Source organism: Dasypus novemcinctus, chromosome X (assembly GCF_030445035.2).
Source record: "Dasypus novemcinctus isolate mDasNov1 chromosome X, mDasNov1.1.hap2, whole genome shotgun sequence".
NCBI lineage: Eukaryota > Metazoa > Chordata > Mammalia > Cingulata > Dasypodidae > Dasypus > Dasypus novemcinctus.
The window spans coordinates 119,009,386-119,024,282 of NC_080704.1; the positions used below are offsets into that span (position 1 = coordinate 119,009,386).

A 14,897-nucleotide genomic window follows, 5' to 3' on the forward strand; every position below is an offset into this window, starting at 1 on the left:
TTTTTATGCATTTGAATTTTAGCACCTTTGGGAAGTAAGAAGTCAACATACCAAACAATTTATACTGGCATTTATATTTACCCAAATGGTAATCTTTACTGCAAATCTGAAGAACTCCCTTTAGCATTGCTTGTAGGGCAGGCCAATTTTTGTTCATCTGAAAATGTCTTAATCTCTCCTTCATTTTTGAAAGAGTCTCGCTGCATATAACATTCATAGCTGGCAGTTGTTTTCCTTCAGCACTTTGTATTTCAACCAACTGCCTTCTTGCATCCATGGTTTCTGATGAGAAATTGGGACTCAGTCTAAATGGGACTGCCTTGTGTATAACACATTGCTTTTCTCTTGCAGCTTTCAAAATTCTCTCCTTGTCCTTCGCATTTAATAATATAATTAATATATGATGGGTGCAGTTTTCTTCATGTTTATCCTATTTGGAGTTCTCTGAGATGCTTGGCTGTGCAAAATCATGTCTTTTGTATGTTTGGGAAGTTCTTTATCATTATTTCTTTGATCTTTCCTTCTGTTCCTCTGTTATCTTTTTGAGACTCTCATAATGTGTATATTGGTGCACTTGATGGTGTCCTATAGCTGTCTTAGGTTATTTTTGCTTTTAATATTTCTTTTTCCTTTCTGCTCCTCAAGCTGACTTATTTCAAGTGTCTTCCCTTCAGCTTCACTGGTTCTTTTTCTGCCAGCTCCAATCTTCTCTTGAATCACTCCTGGGCATTTTTCATTTCAGTTATTGTCAATGTGCAGATGTCTGTTCTTGTTACTGCTCTAAGTTCTTCTGTGTATATAACTAGAAATGGTTTTACCAGATCATTTGGCAAGTCTATGTTCAACTTCCCCAGGAACCGTCAGACACTTCTCCACAGTTGCTGCACCACTCTACATTCCCACCAACAGTGAATAAGTGTTCCTATCTCTCCACATACTCTCCAACTCTTGCAGTTTTCCTACTTTTTAATAGTGGCCAGTCTAATAGGTGTGAAATGATATCTCATTGTAGTTTTGATTTCCTTTTCCTTAATCGTTAGTAGTGTTGAACATTTTTTTCATGTGTTTCTTTGCCATTTATATTTCTTCTTTGGACAATTGCCTGTTTAAGTCTTTTGCTTAATTTTTAATCAGGTAGTTTGTCTTTTTTGTTGTTGTTGAGTTGTATGGTCTCTTTATATATTATGAATACTAAACCTTTACTGGATATATAATTGCCAAATATTTTCTCCCATTGAGTTGGCTGCCTTTTCATCCTCTTGACAAATTCCTTTGAGGTGCAAAAGTGTTTAATTTTGAGGAGGTCCAATTTATTTTTTTTTCTTTTGTTGCTCAAATTTTGGGGGTAAGTTTTAAGAAACTAATGACTGCCACCAGATCTTAAATATGTTTTTTTCACATATTCTTCTAGGTGCTTTATGATTGTTGCTTTTATGTTTAGATCCTTGATCCATTTTGAGTTAATTTTTATACAAGGTGTGAGATAGGGTTCTTTTTCTTTCATTTGGCTATGGTTATCTAGCTCTTCCAGCATCATTTGTAGAATAAACTGTTCTGACTCAACTGGGAGGACTTGACAGCCTTATCAAAAATCACTTGACTGTAGAGGTGAAGGTCTGTTTCTGAGTTCTTGACTCATTTCTATTGGTCAAACTGTCTGTCTTTATGCCAGATCTATGCTGCTTTTACCACTGTACCTAAGCAGTATGCTTTTTTTTTAAAAGGAAGTGTTTGACTTTATGTTAGTTCTTTCTTCATTTGGTAACAACAGTAATTCCACTTGCAGAAAACAGACTACCAAATTTTAAAGGATTAAGGTTTCATTAGAAAAATCATACACAAAATAAAAAATGTATTTATCAAGAATAATGATACTTCATTCATAAAATTCAGCAAATTCATTTAAAACATGAGTTAGAGTAAAGAAAGAGAAATAACAGCAGAGTGTTATACAACAAACTGATGTGCAAAACCAGTCCCTTAATAACAAACATCACACCATATGGTTTTAATAAAAAGTAACCACAGTTCCATTTTCCAAGCTGTATTCTTGACAGATTTCTGTAATTGGTTTGCACATTAAGTTTTCTCCATAAGTTTAAAGATATATGCCATTTCCTCATCACCAAGTACATTATTCCTCAAAATGCTTAAACCGAGAACCTGATAACCAGGTGTCTTTGCTGTTTTCTCTGTTACTTTTATTTTGCTAAGGAATATAAAACTGTTTCGAAGATCAATCCAAGTTGAAGTCCACACTGTTCTAGTGTGTGGTTTTCGTCCTTGTGTCTGCTTCTAAGGAAGCATAATCAAGAATCATCTGTAGCTACAAAATTAAGAATATGGTGATGAGCTTTTTGAGCCTGCCAGAATATGCAAATTATATGAGTTTAAGATTTTTTAAAAAGGAAAAAAAGTCACCTATCTCAATAAAATGTTAAAATCCGCACAAAAGTTTACCATCTTGATAGAACTCTATTCTCTCAGTTCTCCCAAACAGCTTCCCATTTGCTGAGACAGCAGCGGGAAGAAGCACATTATCTCAACTCGTGTCAGCACTACCGCATAGGTCTTCTTCACTGTTCAACTATTTCTAAAAGGCAAAAGCCTTTGCAATTAGTTGGAATATATCAGAATAAAACTCAGGCAGTCTCTGAAGGTGAAGGTATTTGTATTGTTCCATTCTTTTCAGTTACATGCACATGACAAAATGCATGAGCACTCATTTATCCTGCACAAAACTAGACAGCATGTGACATCTGTAGGGGAGGCTGGCTAAGAAACCCCTGCAGCTTAGAGTAACAAGAAAAGTACGAGCTGGAATTAAGTTCTAAAATATGTCTCTCAACTGAAATTCAAACTGAAATTATGAAAATAGAGGGGTGGTAACAGGATCAGTTCTTCAGAAATTATCGAGGTGGAAAACCACCCCTGTGTGCTCCTCGACAGCCTCTCCTAAAGCCACTTCTTTCTCCATGAATGTTAGATTGATTTCTTTCTCCTCCACGACGAGCAGAAGTTCCACCTCTCGCTCCACCCCTGGGAGCTCCACCTCCCCGATCAGATTTAGATTTAGGAGGAGGTGACTTTCGTCGAAGTCTCTCAATTTCTTCTGTACATCCAGTCAACTAGGAATTAAGGATGCTGAAATAGGATATATACATTTCTGAATTGTAGTTGCTGTTTGTAAGTGTTGGTCCAACAGTAAACCAGCCTGATCGAATTGTACTATCTCTTCCAAAAAGATGAAGGTGTCTTCTACCAAGGCAAAAATGTTCACTTACGCGAAATATTTCTACAGGTTTTTCTATATTGCCAATTTCTGGCTCTTCTCTGATAATTAAGTCAATGTCAACATTAGCATGAATGAAGTACCTGTCTGTGCTACGTTTAACAGTTCTTTTGATCCCCATAAGGCAGTGTTCCTTTGTTCTTTGAAAGACAGTCTTTGGATCTAAAGTCTTTGTCTTCCCAGGATTGTTATTATTAGTTTTGATCCAACAAATATCTTCACATCTTCTGTGGCCCCACATGTGTAAAAACACTCTTCCAAGGTCTATTCCTTCTCTGGAACTACATCAGAGGAAAAGAAATGATTGAGGTGCTGCAATCTCATCAATTTCTAATTTCATAATATCATCCCAAGTCCAGCATTTTTCACTAGCAGTGATACCAGTCTCTCAGTAATGTTCTTCTAAAGGAGATTCCAGAAAAATCACATCAAATTTGGATGTTAATTCTCTGATGTCAAAAGCTTCTATATCTGCTTGTAAGTACAGAGGAGGGGTGTTATACTTAGCTATTAACTCATCCTTAAGTCTGATGAGCTTCCTCAGTTTAGGGTATTCTTCAAATATGTCAGCTAAACCTACATCTCTGATGAAATTCTGAGGTCTATGTGCAGTGTCTGCAAAATGTTGACAATAATCATTATGGTATTTAAGCTCTGCGTCCCCTTAAGAAAAGTACTAGAATCTTTGTAAATCTCTTCTTCATATGGCAAGTTCTCTTCCTCCTGTTACATTTCCAGCTCATACTTATATTCTTCCATTTCGTCTTCATCTGTCTTTCCTTTATCCAAATATTTACGATTTGCATTTGGAGCAGTGGTATCATAGGAAGCCCTTCAGGTTTCTCTTGTTTCAGCAATTTCTCTCTGCTCATCTTTGCTATTTTACACAACACCAAAGCTATCTGCACTTTCAACTCCCAGCAACTTTGTGGCTTTGAGCAAGTTACTTAAATTCTTTGAGATTTATTTTCTTCATCTGCTGGGCGAGGAGCTGTCGACATAGCTTCTGCCGTTCCCGGATCTCCTGTAAGCCGTTGTCCGTGTCCAACGGCTGTTTTCCACTACACCGAAAACTTCGCAATGAGCGTATAAGACCCCATTAGGTCTTCCGAGTTGGTGAAACGCTAGATTCTCCAGGAGCTTCTGGTGGGCGTTATCCTTTAACCCTTCATCAATAAGGATTTCTAAGCAGTATGCTTTGAAGCCTGGAAGTGGGAGTCCTCCTTCCTCGTTCTTTTTTAGGATATTTTGTCTATTTTTGGCTGTTCATCTTCCCAAATAAATTTGAAAATTGACTTATCCATTTCTGAAAAAAAAACTGTTGGGATTTAAAAAATATATCTATAATTTGTATTTATTTTTAAAAGATACTTAGATTACATAAAATGTTATATAAAAAATATAAGAGATTCCCATATACCTCACTCCCCACGCTTCCCACTTTCACTAAGTTAGTAACTTCTTTCATTAGTGTGGTACATTCATTGCAATTGATGGACACATCTTGGAGCATTGCCACTAAGCATGGGTTATGGTTTACATTATAGTTTACACTCTCTCCCACTCAATTCTGTAGGCTAAGGCAGGATATGTAACGGCCTGTTTCTGTCATTACAATGTCATTGAAGTCAGTTCCAAGTCCTGAAAATACCTGCATATTACACCTCTTTTTCCCTCTCCCTGACTTCAGCACCTTCAGTGGCCACTCTCTCCACATCAATGATATAATTTTTTCCATTGCTAGAATCACAATAAGTCTGCACTAGCCCATATTTTATTCCCAATCCTGAAGATTCTGAGATGGTGATGTCCACTCTATCTCTAATTGAGAGGGGGTTTGATCCCACATGGTTGATGGATGGGACTCTCTTGCTTGCAGCTGTAGACTCTCTTGGTTCCTTGGCATGGAGGTTGTCCATCCTCACCTCCTTGTTGGTAGTCCTGGGTGAGTCCAATGAACTGGAGATTAGGTGTTGCAACTCTGCTGAGGCTCAGGGCTAGTTAGCACATGGACAGCCCAGAGAGTCAAGTTTCTTAGATTTACACCTATCAACTCCAGCACCAACTATATGTTCAAATAAAAGGGGCAGAAGAGGCATGTGTAGAGAAGTCACATCTGAACCCAACTCTATCACACTTAGAAGCATAAAATCCAAAGGCATCAAACTCCAGAGCTATCTGCCATGACTGTAGGACCTGAGTGTCACCAGAGCCCTCAGGATCCCCACTATTTGGTGTAATATCTACTTTGGCTGTCCATGAGATCCTGCTGAGGCAGGCATAAGCATTACCTCTCTGGTGACCTCCTGACTCACTTTGAAGTCTCTTAGCCATATGAACTCATTTGTCTTTACATTTTTTCCCTTTCATTCAAGGTCTTTTTTCAGTTGCATCACCAGCCAGTGCTTAATAGTAATCCCTTGGTGCCAGGGAGGCTTATCCCCAGGAGTCATGCCCTACACTATGGGGAAGGTAATGCAATTATCTGCTGAGTTTGCCTTAGAGAGAGGCCACATTTGAGCAACATGGAAGCTTTAAGGAGGTAACTCTTAGGCACCTTACGATACTAGGCTAAGTTGCAATATCAAGAGCAAAAGGCTCATAAGCTCATTGTCAAAATAAAGGGCCCACCAATGGACCATATTTTTTTAAAGATTTATTTATTTTATTTCTCTCCCCTTCCCCCCCTTGTACCCCCTCCCCCCCACCCCAGTTGTCTGTTCTCTGTGTCTATTTGCTGTGTGTTCTTCATCTGCTTCTGTTGTTGTCAGTGGCATGGGAATCTGTGTTTCTTTTTGTTGCATCATCATGTTGTGTCAGCTCTCCATCTGTGTGGTGCCATTCTTGGGCAGGCTGAACTTTCTTTTGTGCTGGGCATCTCTCCTTATGGGGCTCACTCCTTGAACGTGGGGCTCCCCTACACGGGGACACCCCTGTGTGGCAGGGCACTCCTTGCACGCATCAGCACTGCATGTGGGCTAGCTCCACATGAGTCAAGGAGGCCCAGGGTTTGAACCGCGGATCTCCCATGTGGTAGGCGGATACCCTATCCATTGGGCCAAGTCCGCTTCCCCAGTGGATCATTCTTACTCTCTAGTCATTACCCCTGTACTTGGGGGATTGTAGCTGTTCCATTAGAGAATGGGGCAGAGCTCCCCAGGATGGGAATTCAATATTCTTTCAGTTGTTGTATGAATCTCCACCCACCATGACATGCCCCATGAACATTGAACATATTTATATACACCCAGGTGAACTTCCTCCCATGTATCCACCATCACTGGCACTGCACATTAATGTTCCACCCTGCCATAGTTGTAATCCTTCTGTGATCCAAATCCTGCTCAAAAATGAAACCAAGAATTTTGCCAAATTTGATTAAGAAGTAAATGAAATAATAATGATAGGTTTGCACATATGAAAAAAATACATAATAATTTAGAAAAACTAAAACTAAAATAAAGGAAAAATTGGGGTATTAAAAATGAAAATATTAAATTTTTTTGGACATTTTGCCTTTCATCACTGTGATATCTGTTGTCCTGTATGTACAGTGGCATTTTCTTCCATTTCTTCCCCAGTGTCTTACTTTTTTTTTTTCCATTTTGTCTTCAAAGAAGTTTTAGGTCTGAGTAAAGTCACATAGGGAATGTAGGAGACTTCCATATAACCAATATCCTCCCCCTTTCTCCCTTCCCTATTAATAACCTTTTTACATGTGGCTATTACATTTGCTACAACTGATACACAAATATTGAAACATGGCTACTAACCATGGTCAGTAGTTTACATTATGATTTACACTTTAGACCATACACTTTTATAAATTTTTGATGAAAATGGCCTCTGTACATCAGTGCAAGATCATGCAGAACACTTCCATTGCCCCCTAAATACTCCCTCTTCCATCTATTCAATTCCTCCCTCCCATACCCCTCAGGGATCATGGCGACCACAAGGCTTCACTCCTTGAAGGATAAGATTCATAGATACTTGCAACAATGCTGAAGGCTTGACAACTAGTCTGACCTCTCCTATTAGGAACCACCCATACTCTTGAGAGACACCCTCACTTCTGTTTTGAGGCCATATTGGGCCTCCCCAATTTGAGAGTCTAACTCCTTCCTGCTCATTATGTGAGTCTCCCCCTACTGATACAACTCATTATGACAAAATCATCACTCACACATTTTCTAGAAGACTGCCCTAGGTGCACCCTGTCCCAAATGTCCCCCCATCCAACACCCTAAACCAGTAACCCTTTCTTGTTATAGTGCCAGAAGAATTTTCTCAACATTGTAGTTTCAACCATGTACTCACAAATCTCCAATATTTACCAACTCCCTCCCCTAACCCTCCCTCAGTTCCATGGACTGTCCAACCCATCTTACCCACCTTACACCCCTGTCAAACTTGCACTGCCCAACCCAACAGTATCTTTACACCCTTATAATATCCATTCAATGCACACCTTATCATGGATTTTGCCTGTATGGGCATAGGTTCACAACCTTCTCCCTTTCTATTTCTTGTAAATCTATCTTCCAGACTCTAGCTCTCTTAATCGTCTTGATTTACTTAACTCATATCAGAGAGGTCATGTAACATTTGTCCATAAATGTTTTGCTTGCTTCACTCAACATAAGATCCTCAAGATTCATCCATGTTATACCATTAGTTAGTACTGTATTCCTTCTTACAGCTGAGTAATATTCCTTTGTATGTATATATCACATTTTGCTTATCCATTCTTCTGTTAATGAGTGTTTGGGTTGATTCCAACTTTTGGCAATAGTGAATGCTATGAACATTGGTGTTCATATGTCTATTCATATCCTTGCTTTCAATTCTTCTGGGTATATACACAGCAGTGGAATTGCTGGGTCATATGGCAGATCTATAGTTAGATTTTTAAAATAAAATTAGTTATTTATTTTCCTCTCAGCTACCCCTCCCCCCACCCTGTTTTTTTGGTGTGTGTGTCCATTTGCTGTGTGATCTTCTGTATCTATTTTTCTTTTTGTTTACTCTTCTCATTTTTTCTCCCCTAGGATTCATCAGGATTTGATCCTGGGGACCTCTGATATGGAGAGTTTCCCTGTCACTTGCACGACCTCATTTCCTGGTTTCTGCTGCATTTCACCTTGATTCTCCTTTTTGTCTCCTTTTGGTTGCATCACCATCTTGCTACATAACTCACTTAAGTGGGCACTGGTTCAATGTGTAGGCACTCAGCTCACTGTATGGGCACTGACTCACTGTGTGGGCTCTGGCTTGTTGTGCACACACTCATGCATGAGCTCAGCTCACTGCACATGCACTTGGCTTGCCATGTGGGCACTCTTGTGGGCACTTGGCTCACTGTGCTGGCACTGAGCTCACCATGTGGGCATTCGGCTCACTGTGTGGGCATTCATGTGGGCACTTGGCTCACCACACAGGCACTTGGCTTGCCATGTGGGCTTCTGGCTTTCCATGCAGACCCACTTTCTCTTCTTTCATTTTTACCAGGAGGCCCCAGGAATTAAACCCTGGTCTTCCCATATGGTAGGCAGAAGCCCTATCACTTGAGCTGCATATGCTTCCCTATAGTTAGTTTTTTGAGGAACTGTCAAACTCTCCTCCACAATGGCTGGACCATTCTACATTTCCACTAGCGATGGATGAGGGTTCCCATTTCTCCACATCCTCTCCAACCCTTGTAGTCCTGTTTTTTTAATGGCCACCAGTCTAATGGGTGTAAGATGGTATCTCATTGTCATTTTGGTTTGCATTTCCCTAATAGCTAGTGATGTTGAACATCTTTTCACATGCTTTTTAGCCATTTGTATTTCTCTTTTAGAGAAGTGTTTGTTCAAATCATGTCTGTTTTCCCTGTCCTAAAGTATCAGCTAGGTGCTTGATATCCCAGTAGGTCACTACTCTAAGAGGAGCCGGGATTCAAACTAGGGAGCTCATACATTCAAGGTGGAAACTCCTATACTGAGCTTAACTTTCTCATTGGGTCATTTAGTTCTTCAGAAAGCTATCCAGTCACTTTCCCTTGGGCAGGTTTGACTTTTTGCATTTGGATAGATTCCTGCTGATTAGGAGTCTGTCCCTGCCCCCTTTCTATTCTTATTGCTTTCTCTTCCAGGGCATCAGGGTGCAATAGCCTGTGTGAGGAGGTCTCCCCTTACATCTCCAGGTCAGGTTGACTTCCTTTTTGAAATTCAAATGGGACCTTGGTGACTGAACTCACCAGAGGAAAATGACTCTCAACCCACTTCCAAACCATCTCCTCCTTGCAGGGGGGTCCTAAATAGGCCCTTGGAAGCTTAGTAAGTGCTTCCTACTGCTTGCTTCCCTTACAGGAGTTGGAAATCTCATAGTTTTCAGTACAGGACTATTCAATTGCCTAACTTTGCCCTAGTCTAGGTTGAGGTTTTTTATCCCATGGTGGTTAGGTAAATCAGGTTGCCTCAGTAGATTCACCTTTTCCCTCTTCCTGGTGCCACCTCGAGCCAGTTGGTATGCTCCTCAAAGCTCAAAGAGGGTCCAGGCCACCAAACACACAGAAAGGATACTCCTCTCCACCCTTCACCAGAGCCCTCTCACTCTTGGAGAATGCTCCTTCTTGCTGGGTGGCTGACAGGAGACAGGGCTGGAGGCTCACAACAGCTTTGCATTGAGGGTGAGGCTTAGCTGTCCTGCAGTTTCCAGCCTCAGGGACAAAAATCTCAGTGTTTTACCTTGAGCAATTTATTTCTTTGTCCAGCTCTCTCCGGATCGTGCCCTGAAACCTCCTGCCTTGTGGGTTCCCATAACAACTCACTCAGGCAGGATCTTGCCCCCTCGGCTGTTTTTTGTGAGAGAGATGGTGAATGTGCACTTAAACTGATGCCATCTTGCCACTTCTCTCACGAGGTATGCTTTCACTGCTGCAGACCCTTAACAATGCATGTCCACTTTCAGGTTTAAGGTACTGAATCTGATATTTTTTTCTCTTTCTTCAATTCAGAATTTGTGGAGCCCTTCTTCAGTCTCTACCATTCTCCAGAGTATTGGGGAGATTTTTGGAGGATCTGTTGGGATTTTTACTGGGATTGCATTGAATTTGTAATTCAGTTTGGGTAGAATTGACATCTTAATGATATTTAGTTTTCCAATCTATTAACACAGAATGTCCTTCCATTTATTTAAGTCATGTTCAGTTTCTTTTAGCAATGTTTTGTGGTTTTCTGAATAAAGATCCTTGATGTCCTTGGTTAAGTTTATTACTAAATATTTGATTATTTTACTCACTGTTGTAAATGGACTTTTTTCATATTTCCTCCTCAGATTGCACTTCAATAGTGTATAGAAACATGTCTGGTATTTTAGTTTTTAAAATTTTGTATTCCATCACATTGGTGAACTCTATTAGTTCTAGTAGCTTTGCTGTGAGCTTTTCAGTATTTTCTAGATATAGAATCGTATCATCAGCGAATAAAGGTTTTCATCTACTTTTCCTATTTGGGAGGCTTTTATTTCCATGTCTAGTGTAATTGCTCTAGCTAGAACTGCTAGCACAATATTGAATAACAGTGGTGATGTTGGGCATCCTTGTGTTGTTCCTGATATCAGCAGAAAAGATTTCAGTTTTTCAAGGTTGAGTACAATGCTAGCTGTAGGTTTTTCATATATGTACTTTACCATATTGAAAAAGCTTTCTTCTGTTCCTTTATTTTGGACTGTTTTTTGTTTTTTGTTTTATCAAGGAAGAGTGCTGTACTTTGTCAAACATCTTTTTTGCATCAATGGAGAGGATCATTGATTTTTCTTCTTCAATTTAACAATGTGTTTTGTTATCCAAATTGATGTTCCTGTGTCGAACTACCATTGCATATCTGAGATAAAACTCACTTGCTCATGACATATAATTCTTTTAATGTGCTTTTGGATTTGATTTGCAAAGTATTTTCTTGAGAATTTTTGCATTTGTATTCACTAGCAATATTGGTCTGTACTTTTCTTTTTTGTAGTATCTTTATCTGTTGCTTTTTTTTTTGTATTAGCATCATAGAATAAGTCTGGTAGTGTTCTTTCCTGTTCAATTTTTTGGAAGAGCTTGAGTAAGATTGGTCTTTGAATATTTGGTAGAATTCACCTGTGAAGCCATCTCATCCTAGGTTTTTCATCTTTGGGGAGTTGTTGATGATGGTTGTAGCAGTTTGATATTATTGATGAATTCCAAAAAGAAATATTGGATTATGTTAGTAAACTGATCTTTTCCTCTGTGCATATTATATTATATTGGATTCATGGGTTTGCTTGATTAAGTAATTATGTAAACCTCTTGTGCCAGTAGGGGATGGAGTCCCCACCCTTTGGTGGGTGAAGACTCACAAATAAAAGGCATGGCAAAGGACAGAGGTAAGATTTTCTGATGTTGGAGTTTTGATGATGGGTTTGATTCTGAAGCCTTAAGCTGGAGCCCTGGGAAGAGAGGACCCCTAAGCCTGGAAAGAAGCAAGCCCCGGGAAGAGAAGAACCCCAGGGATAGAGAGACAGAATTTGGTGCTGAGGAGTGGGGAAGTGTTTTTGCAGTTACCAAAATGCTGGAATGGTTTTATAAATGGGAAAGAGACATTTTTTGGAGGAATTGTGAGATGCTTAATAGAAACGGCCAAGATTATTTTGCAGAGTCTGTTGGTAGGGATATGGATGTTAAAGAAACTTTTTATGATGCCTTAGAAGTAAAAGATGAAACTATTATTGGAAACTAGAGGAAAGGTGATCTATGTTTTAAAGTTGCAGAGAACTTAGCAAGATTAACTACTGGTGTTTTATGAAAGGAAAAATTTCCAAATGGTGAGCCTGGGCATTTGGCTGAAGAAATTTCCAAAGGAAACTCAGAGAATGTGGCTTGGCTTCTCCTTGCAGTTTATAGAAAAATGCTAGATCAGCAAGTTATTCTGAGGACTGAACTGTCAGGCACAAAGAAAACAGAAACTGATTCTGGAAATTCCAAGCCTCTGGAAATCAAGCTCCCAAATGAAAGTACCCCATTGGAGGGCTTAAACTTGAAACTTGTAAATCAAGATTGAAGATGCAGTTATCTGTGAAAGACTTGTGGAGATTCTTACTATATGATGGCTTGGACCCCTGCTTCCTGCATGCTAAACCAACAAGATTTTTGAGAGAGCTGTATGAAGAAAACCACTGTCAGCCTGGAATACAAAGGACATGGGAAGGAGAGATTGAAGGAAAAAGATCTTTAAGAAGAAAATCAGGGAAGCTGAGATATGGAATTAGGAAATCACCTTGGGCCAAGAGAGGAACCCCATCCATGTGTACAGAGAGGGTGAGTTTGCCCCAGCAGTTAAAGAGGGTGGGTGTTCCTGTCCAATGTTTTGGGAGAGTTTTGCTGCCCAAGGTACAGAGAGGATAGAGCATATTCTCCAAGGATTACTGTGGTGAAGGTCAGTACCCCACAAATCAGAGTGGGGTGGACCTGTCCCCCAAAGGTTAGGGAAGGCTAAGTGGTCAATCATTGCTCTGAGAGGGTTGAGCCTGTATGCCAAAGGTTAGGGGGAATGTTGTCTTCACATCACTCTACTAGGGGGGTTAAGACTCTAACCCAAAGACTGTGTAAGTTGTGGCAATCTCCCAATCACTCTTGTAGGGAGAAGTCTGCAGCTTGGTTGACACCCAGATGCTTGATGGGGGTGGAACCAAGAAAATGGCCATTGAGCAAGACAGTGGAAAGGGTAGGTCCCCATATAGCCCCAAAGAGAAGAAACCATCATCTTAAGAATGACTCCCAGACTTTGAAAATCAAAGAGAGGATACCCTGCAGGTCTACTGAACAGTAGAGTAACTGTGACTCATGTTTCCCTACCAATTTCTCCTTACTGTAATGAAAATGTTTATCCTTTATCTGTCCATTTGTGTATGGAAAGCAGATGAATTTTTTTGGTAAATTTCAGAGGTCTATAGCAGATGGGGATTTGCCCCAAGACAAACTGTATTTCTTTAAACTGATTGTGATATGATTTAGTACTTGCATTGTAACTGATTTAAGGTTTTATTGAATATTGTAATGTCTTTTTGGAATTCAGAGGATGGGGTGTAGCAGTTTGATATTATTGATGAATTCCAAAAAAAATATTGGATTATGTTTGTGAACTGATCTTTTCCTCTTTTCCAATTAGATTATATTGGATCCACAGGTTTACTTGGTTAAGTAATTATGTATACCTCTTGTGTCAGTAGGGCAAAGGGTGGGAACTCACAGATAAAAGGCATGGCAAAGGACAGACTTAAGGTTTTCTGATGTTGGAGGTTTGATGTTGGATTTTGATGCTGAAGTCTTAAGCTGGAGCCCCAGGAAGTCAGCACACAGAGGAAAGAGAAGCAAGGACAGGGAAGAGAGAACCTGAGCCAGGAGAAAAAAGAGGAATAGAGATGACTCCTTATACATGGAAGAACTCCCAGGGAGAGAGACAGAGCCATTCACCTGATCATCTACAGCTGATCTTATGTAGAAAAGAGAGGAGCTGAGCCCAGAGGAACCCAGGAAGCCTGAACCCTCACAGACATAGGTATCCATCTTGCTCCAACACATGAAAATAGACTTTGGTGGGAAAGTAACTTATGCTTTTGACCTGGTATCTGTAAGCTCCTATCCTAAATAATTACCCTTTATAAAAACCAACCAATTTCTGGTATTTTGCATCAGCACTCCTTTGGCTGACTAATACAACAGTTTTAACCTCTTCACTTGTAATTGGTTTGTTGAGGTCTTCTAATTCTTTTAGGGTCAGTGTAGGTGGTTTGTGTGTTTCTAGGAATTGTTCTACCTCAATTAAAGTCTCTAGTTATTTGGCATACAGTTGTTTGTAAAATCCTCTTATGAAATCTTATTTCTGTGGGGTCAGTGGTAATGTCCCCCTCTCATTTCTGATTTAATTTATTAGCATCTTATCTCTTTTTTCTTTGTCAGTCTAGCTAAGGGCCTGTCAATTTTGTAGATCTTCTCAAAGAACCAACTTTTGGTTTTCTTCATTCTCCCTATTGTTTTGTTGTTGTTGTTGTTGTTGTTGTTCTTGATTTCATTTATTTTTGCCCTGATCTTTACTATTTCCTTCAGCTTGGTTTTGGATTAGGTTGTTTTTCTTTTTCTGGCTCCTCCAGGTGTGCCATTAGATGTTCAATTTTCACTCTTTCTTCTTTTTATATTGTAAGCATTGAGGGCTAGAAATTTCCCTCTCAGCCCTGTCTTTGCAGTGTCCCATACATTTTGATACATTGTGTTCTCATATTCATTAGTTTCCCACTCTTTGCTGAATTCTCTTGCAATTTCTTCTTTGACCCATTGATTAATTGAGTGAATTGATATATCTCCATATATTTATAAACTTTCCCTTTCACCATCTATTATTGATTTCCAGTTTCATTCTGTTATGATCCAAAAAAGTGTTTATTATAATTTTAAATTTTTAAAGTTTATTGAGTGTTGTCTTATGACCCAACATATGGTCTCTCCTGAAGAAGCATCCATGAGTGCTTTGAAAGAATGTATTTCTTTTTTTGGTTGCAATGTTATATAGATCTCTGTTTGGTCTAGTTCATTTATCAATGT

The 14,897-nt window shown here is 39.5% G+C and overlaps 1 pseudogene; it reads right to left on the reverse strand.

Annotated features, from left to right (window-relative positions):
* Window positions 1–2,827: 2,827 nt before the first annotated feature.
* LOC101424730 (N(6)-adenosine-methyltransferase non-catalytic subunit METTL14-like) lies at window positions 2,828–7,239 on the reverse strand (annotated as a pseudogene).
* Window positions 7,240–14,897: the final 7,658 nt, after the last annotated feature.